The 7,957-nt window shown below is 36.9% G+C and overlaps 1 long non-coding RNA gene across 1 annotated transcript; it reads right to left on the reverse strand.

The window, feature by feature from the left end:
- Positions 1 to 1,937: 1,937 nt before the first annotated feature.
- LOC123519263 lies at positions 1,938 to 7,463 on the reverse strand. The gene is made up of 2 exons (XR_006678979.1): positions 7,160 to 7,463; positions 1,938 to 2,371 (listed from the first exon to the last, which is right to left on the reverse strand). It is a non-coding gene; the product is annotated as an uncharacterized LOC123519263 (long non-coding RNA).
- Between the last annotated feature and the right edge of the window lie 494 nt (positions 7,464 to 7,957).

Here is a 7,957-nt window from a genome sequence, read left to right on the forward strand (position 1 = left end):
CCCCTCCCCCTCCAACAAACTGAACCTATTTTCACACTCAACAGGTTTAGTCCTATCCTCCCTAACTGCCTCCACTTTCCTTTCCCTCGCAACCTGCCATCTCTGCCCATCCTGACTACTATCTTTCCCAGTCTGGCTCGCCTGCTCCCTCTTCCCCACTCTGCTCTTCCCGACAGAGGGCCAAGCCACCCTGTCGCCCTCACTTAGCTTTCTCATTTCCTCTCGCAATTCTCGGTGCTCAAGAGAAAGAACTAAATTCTCGCTCTTGAGCCTACACACCATACACTCAGAAAAGTCAACGACCTTCCTGTCATGCCCACACATCTCACACACAACAAACTCACCCAATCCCACCTCAACACTCTCTTTCACGCACTCAATCACACTCTGTCTTCAGCCTCTTTCTCACTGCTAAAATGTTGCATCTCTTGCTATCTTGTGGCAAATATTGACAAGACATCCTTTGTTTACCAAATATGGCCATTAGTCTCCTTAGACCTTCTGAGCAAATGCAAAATTTGGTCTAGTATTTTGATTTGATGTGTTCATTTCCAAAAGCATCAATAGGAGTCAGTAATAGCCCATTGTGTGGAGAGAGAGAGAGAGAGAGAGAGAGAGAGAGAGAGAGAGAGAGAGAGAGAGAGAGAGAGAGAGAGAGAGAGAGAGAGAGAGAGAGACTTGCTAGACTTGAAGCAGCAAGTGTACAGTAGCTAGTAGGTAGCAATTAGTGTGAGTACCGCCACAACAAGCAGCGTGTCAACGGTGTCATGCGCAGCTGACAAGGGCACATACTAAACATTTACCTACTTGACTTCATTTAGGAAGATTTCAAGACACTTACCCTTTTTTGGGGGCAGGCGGGCCAGGGATGAGGGGCTAACTATCTAGGACTGGCAACAAAGTGGACCTTTATGTTGCCTTTGGCCAGTTTTTCCCTCATATAACAAGGTAGAGCTCAGTGTAACACCAAGAGGAAACATACGCCAAACTAAGTGACGAGATGTAAACACAGTTGGCGGGAACAATCTCATCTTTCCCTAACTTCCTGCCTTGTATCCGTCATGACACCTGTTACTTGAGGAGCTTGACAAGTAATTAGTCTCTCATTTACCTGTGTGGCGAGTCAGGGGGCTGCATAACGGCTGAGACGACGAGAAAGGCGGAAAACATGATGAGGCAGGAACACACCGTCATCTTTACGGGGTCTGGTTCAATGGCTACCTGACAGTTAATGACAGGGAAACTCTCTCTCTCTCTCTCTCTCTCTCTCTCTCTCAGGTTGATTCAATTATTTTTCAGAATTTTCAGAATTACCCAATACAGTATCAAGTAAGGCTGACAGAGATGACACGGTACGGGAACTATACTGTGTGGCGTATTAAGTCACTGCACAGCGCACAGTTTTTGGCGCCTTGATTCAGAGGGGCGATCACAGTGCAATAGTTTGTCTGCTCTAAAATGCCTCCTGGATTTAAAACATATTGTAGCTTATTGATAACGTTATTGATTTGATGTGAATGATGCTTGTTTTCTGTTATCAACGCACTTATTACAAGGGTAACTCACGGTTTTCCTCAAGATCTGACAACCCGCGAGCCACTTTAGAATAGAGACTATAGTAATGATTGACGTGGTTGGAATACCTCATGGCCCCAGATCACATATGCATTGAAATTCGGAATATATATAATGAGAATTGCCAATAACAGTAGATAAACAAATGCAAGGTTTCTTTTTCAATGCACTTGACATTTTCTTATAATTTTAGTAATTCTTTGGGTTTGCAGAATTATTTACAGCATACGCTAATTGTCTGCTTGATATCATGGGTAGAAGTGTTGAAGGGCTCACTAGATCAGAACAGAAAAGTGTACATCTAACCATTGGCAAAACACACACACACACACTATGAAAGGTAATGTTGAAGAAAACAATAATTGCAGTTAAGTTATTGTATTGCTAAAGACAGGAATAGTCGAGAATGAAAAATTTGATCTCAACTAAACTGAAAATGAACAGGGCAAACACACAAGTCACATGTCACTTACATGACTCACCCAAATCAAGATAACTTACTATTATTTGTTTATTTATTCACTTGTTTCACATTACTTGCCCTACAGTAAACCAGTGCGGTCTGTGCATTGCTTTACTGGCCCCCACAAGCGCCCCCTCCCGCATCATGTGTCCTTTCCGGCGCGAGGCCAAGGGTGTACTGGGTCGGGCAGCCGCCAGCGCCACAACACCAGTGATGTTAACTTTTCTAGCCCACATTGTCGTATCGAACCACCAGAATTATCGTATTTTGCCTAATATTATCGTACACCCAAAGGAAAAATAATAGGAGTTGTTGCTGACATCTCGCCCGACCCTGAAATTTCAGAAACCATGGTTACCAAAAATTCAAATAGTTTATGAATTTTGCTAGAATACACAATTACACATACTAGCTACCTAGAATTGAAGTCTCTCTCTCTCTCTCTCTCTCTCTCTCTCTCTCTCTCTCTCTCTCTCTCTCTATATATATATATATATATATATATATATATATATATATATATATATATATATATATATATATATATATATATATATATATATATATATATATATATATATATATATATATATATATATATATATATATATATATATATATATATATATATATATATATATATATATATATATATATATATATATATATATATATATATATATATATATATATATATATATATATATATATATATATATATATACACATATATAATTCATCTCTTGATTTGCTGGGGCCTCTGTTAAACAGCCCGACGTTACCCTACGAAATAAGCTTAGAGCTCGTTATTCCCAATCTGAGACCACATGCAGTCACCCTCACCGCACACACCACACACCGAGACAGCAAGGTGAAAACTCCTCGACTTCCATTCCGCAACTACTCACTGCTAGGTGAACAGGAGCTACACGTGAGAGAAGACACATCCAAATGATTGCCGCCTGACTGGGGAATCGAACCCAGGTCCTCTAGTTTGTGGAGCCAATGCACTACCACTGAGCTATTGGGCCGTGTGTGCGTGTCCTAGTACATAAAACAGATAAACAAGACACACACACACACACACACACACACACACACACACACACACACACACACACACACACACACACACACACACACAAGCATGGAGAATCCAAGATAAGAAAGACAAGGAATCATTTCAAGAAGTATTTCAAGAACAGTTAAAAGAAAGAGATGAAAATATGACAAGCAAAATGATAGGAGTCCTCAAGAAAAAAGAAAATTTAGTAAGAGAAATTGCGGAAAAAAAGAAGAGTGTAATTATTTTTGGACTGAAAGAAAAAATGTTAAATATAGACCAAGAAGGAAAAAGACGAAATGAAATCAGTAAAAGACCTACTAAAACATCTGAATGACGAGGATAGACAGAACTTAGAAGAGGAAGTAGAAGAAATCCATAGAATGGGACCATATCAAGAAGGAACAGTGAGACCAATTAAGATATTACTAAAATCACAAGCAGCAGCAGAAGAAGTACTATATAGAAAAACGAAACTCAGAGAAACAGAAGGTTGCAAAGATATATATATATATATATATATATATATATATATATATATATATATATATATATATATATATATATATATATAGAAAAATAGAAACGAGGAGGAAAGGAAGAGACACAATGAACTGGTGGCAGAAGCAAGAGAAAAAATAATGAAAGGTCAGAGGAGGAGAAGAAGGCATTTTTGGAGAATTATAGGAGACAGGATAAGGAAATGGTATATAAAAGAGAAAGAAGAGAAAAGAATGGAGCAAGTTTAACTAAAAATGATAAGAACAAGAGATTAAAAATGATGTATACAAACATAGATGGGATTTTATCTAGTAAATTAGAATTAAGAGATTACATAAAGAAAGAAGAACCAGATATTGTATGCCTGGTGGAAACAAAGTTAAATGAGGCAATAAAAATAGACATAGATAAAAGGTATAATATATGGAGGAGAGAGAGTGGGTAAAGGAGGAGGAGGAGTCATGATGATGTTAAGGAAGGAGATAGTGGTAAATCAAGTGGGGTTTGGGGAAGGAAAATCAGAAATACTGTATGTTAAGATGCATATTAACAAAAGGAGTTAAAATCACTGGAACATATGTGCCACCAAAACAAACTCATGGACTAACCAAGAATATAGAGACATGATAGATGACACAATAAGGAGTCTTACAAGAATCATTAAGGAAAGGAGAAAAGTGATATTGATAGGAGATTTCAACTGTAAGGAGGTAGACTGGGAAAATTATGAAAGTGGTATGGGGAAGATGCCTGGGAGATAGATTCCTGAACCTAATGATAGATAATTTGATGGTCCAAAGAGTAAAGGAAAACACAAGATTCAGAGGAAACGACGAGCCGGCAAGATTAGACCTAGTTTTTACAAGGGATATACCAGTTAACGATGATATAAGATACAAGTGCCCATTGGGAAAGAGTGACCATGTAATATTAGAGATGGATATAGAAGAAGGAAAGGAAGATAGAGATGAATCATACAAAGGAGACCGATTAAATTACAGAAAGGCTGATATTGAGAATCTCAAGAACTATTTTAAAACGTAAACTGGGAGGAGATGGAAAACTCATTAACGGTTCAAGAGAAATATAACTTATTTTTGGAAATATACAAAACTGGGGTCAGGGAATATGTTCCGAAATATAGACCTAAAGAAGAAGGAAAGAAAGATTGGTTTAATGCAAGGTGTGCTAGGGCAAAGGAGAAACGAGATGGAGCATGGAAAAGGTGGAGAAGAAACAGAAATCCAGAAAATAAGGAAAACTTCAAAACAGCAAGAAATGAATATGCTAAGGTGAGAAAGGAAGAAGAAAAGAACTATGAAAAGGACATTGTCGAAAAATGTAAGGAACAACCAAAATTGTTCTACAGATTCATAAATGGAAAAATAAGACAAAAAGAAACAATAGAAAGGTTAAAAGGAGAGAACGGAATGGTGGAAGACCCAAAAGTATGGCAGAACTGTTAAATAGTAAATTTCATGAGGTCTTTACTAAGGAATCCAAATTTGAAAGACCACAGGGTAATAGAGAGACTGTCTATATGAAAGAGATTAAAGTAACCAAGCTTGAAATAAAAAAGTTGATGACGGAATTGGATGAGGAAAAGGCAATGGGACCGGATGAAGTCTCAGGCAGAATACTGAAGGAATGTAGGGAAGAACTAGCAAGTCCAATCTACAACATCATAAAATGCTCAATAGAAAATGGAACAGTGCCAGTGGAGTGGAAAAGAGCTGAGGTGGTTCCCATATATAAGAGCGGAAGGAAGGAAGAACCTTTAAATTACAGGCCGGTATCACTAACTAGTGTAATATGCAAGATGTGTGAAAAAGTAATAAAGAAGCAATGGATCGAGTTTCTTGAAGACAACAAAATATTATCAAATAGCCAATTTGGTTTTAGAAAAGGTCGGTCATGTGTGACAAATTTATTGAGTTTCTACTCTAGAATAGTTGATAAAGTACAAGAGAGAGAGGATGGATTGACTGTATTTATTTAGATCTAAAAAAGGCTTTTGATAAAGTGCCACATGAAAGATTACTATGGAAGTTAGAGGAGAAGGGTGGCTTAAAAGGAAGCACATTGAGATGGATGAAGAATTACTTAAGGGGGAGAGAAATAAGGATGATAGTTAAAGATATGAAGTCCAAGTGGAGAACAGTAGACAGCGGAGTGCCACAGGGGTCAGTATTGGCACCAATACTTTTTCTCGTATATATAAATGACATGCCAGAGAGAGTGAACAGCTACATAAATCTGTTTGCGGACGATGCGAAACTGTGCAGAGTCATTAAACAAAAGAGGATTGTGAAATACTACAGGAAGACTTAAACAAGATCTGGAAATGGAGCAAAAAATGGGAGATGGAATTCAATGTGGACAAAAGCCATGTCATGGAAATGGGAAAAAGTGAAAGACGACCAGTGGGAATCTATAAGATGGGAGATGGAGTAGAACTAGAAAAAGTAAAAAAGGAAAAGGACTTGGGAGTGACAATGGAAGAAAATAATCAACCGGTTAGCCATATTGATAGAATTTTCAGAGAGATGTATAATTTGCTAAGGAATATTGGAGTAGCATTTCACTATATGGACAAGGAAATGATGAAGAAATTGATAAGTACTAAAATAAGACCTAGATTGGAATATGCAGGAGTTGTGTGGACTCCCATAAAAAGAAACACATAAGAAAATTAGAGAGACTACAAAAATGGCTACAAGAATGGTTCCAGAATTTAAAGGGATGGCATATGAGGAGAGACTAAAGGCAATGGATCTACCAACCTTGGAGCAGAGAAGAGAGAGGGATCTGATACAAGTTTATAAATTGATTAACGGAATGGATGAAGTGGATAATGAGAAACTGATCCTGAGAGAAGAATATGACTTTAGAAGCACAAGATCGCATAGTAAGAAACTAAGGAAGGGACGATGTCTGAGAGATGTTAAAAAATTTAGTTTCCCGCAAAGATGTGTTGAGACTTGGAACAGTTTGAGTGAGGAAGTGGTATCAGCAAAGAGTGTACATAGTTTTAAAGAAAAATTGGATAAGTGTAGATATGGAGACGGGACCACACGAGCATAAAGCCCAGGCCCTGTAAAACTACAACTAGGTAAATACAACTAGGTAAATACACACACACACACACACACACACACACACACACACACACATATATATATATATATATATATATATATATATATATATATATATATATATATATATATATATATATATATATATATATATAAAGAAATACTCGTAGCTACATTTCGAAATAACTATACAGATAAATACTAGTCTCTCTCTCTCTCTCTCTCTCTCTCTCTCTCTCTCTCTGCGCATATATATATATATATATATATATATATATATATATATATATATATATATATATATATATATATATATATATATATATATATATATATATATATATATATATATATATATATATATATATATATATATATATATATATATATATATATATATATATATATATATATATATATATTAACTATATTGATAAAAGCTTAGGCTACGCTACATACCATGTCAATGTGCATGTATCTCCAAGGGGTCAATTTATCAGTCAACTGTCAGTCCATCACTCTCCGCAACACAACCTACACTGGAAATCTAAAACCGTTATTATTTCTTTCTTTATTTATTGTTTCCCATTATTGCCACATAATGAGGGTGTTTTGTTTTTTCATACCGTTATACGTCAAATGGAACATATGAAAGGAGAAGGAAAACTCGCCCTTCACCATACCCACTCTAAGAGTCAAGATTAAAAGATAATTTTGTCACTTGACAGTTGACACTGACTGTGACTGACAACGTCCCTCTCCTTCTTCCTTCCCTCCCTTCCCCGCCCCCAAATCTCTCTCTGAAATGTTGACATCGATATTTTTTATCTTTACACAATTATTCCATCACCTTATTTCAAATAAAAAAAAAGAAAAAATACTTTGCCACTCATTTATCGTATATTGGTGTACGATTCTCACCTATGTATCGTACATCGTACAAACAGCCATTTTGTCGTACAAATACGATAATTATCGTACTGTTAACATCCCTGCACAACACGGCGCCACCGGATCAAAAACTCCACCAAGGCATCGCGAGTCGTCACGTGACAGGCAGCGGGGCGCGTCACTCACGGTCACGCGGGAGGAACTTTTTTCCATCATTGTTCATCAAATGACTCGCGGAAAGAACTCTTGACTTTGATACTCACAATATAAATTTTCCTTGACATTCTGGCAAAACCACCGAGGTGACAGAATGACTTCCTCAAGATCATGGTATTAATTCATTATTACGTGTTTACCTTTTACTTA

The sequence above is a fragment of the Portunus trituberculatus genome, chromosome 45 (assembly GCF_017591435.1).
Source record: "Portunus trituberculatus isolate SZX2019 chromosome 45, ASM1759143v1, whole genome shotgun sequence".
Classification (NCBI taxonomy): domain Eukaryota; kingdom Metazoa; phylum Arthropoda; class Malacostraca; order Decapoda; family Portunidae; genus Portunus; species Portunus trituberculatus.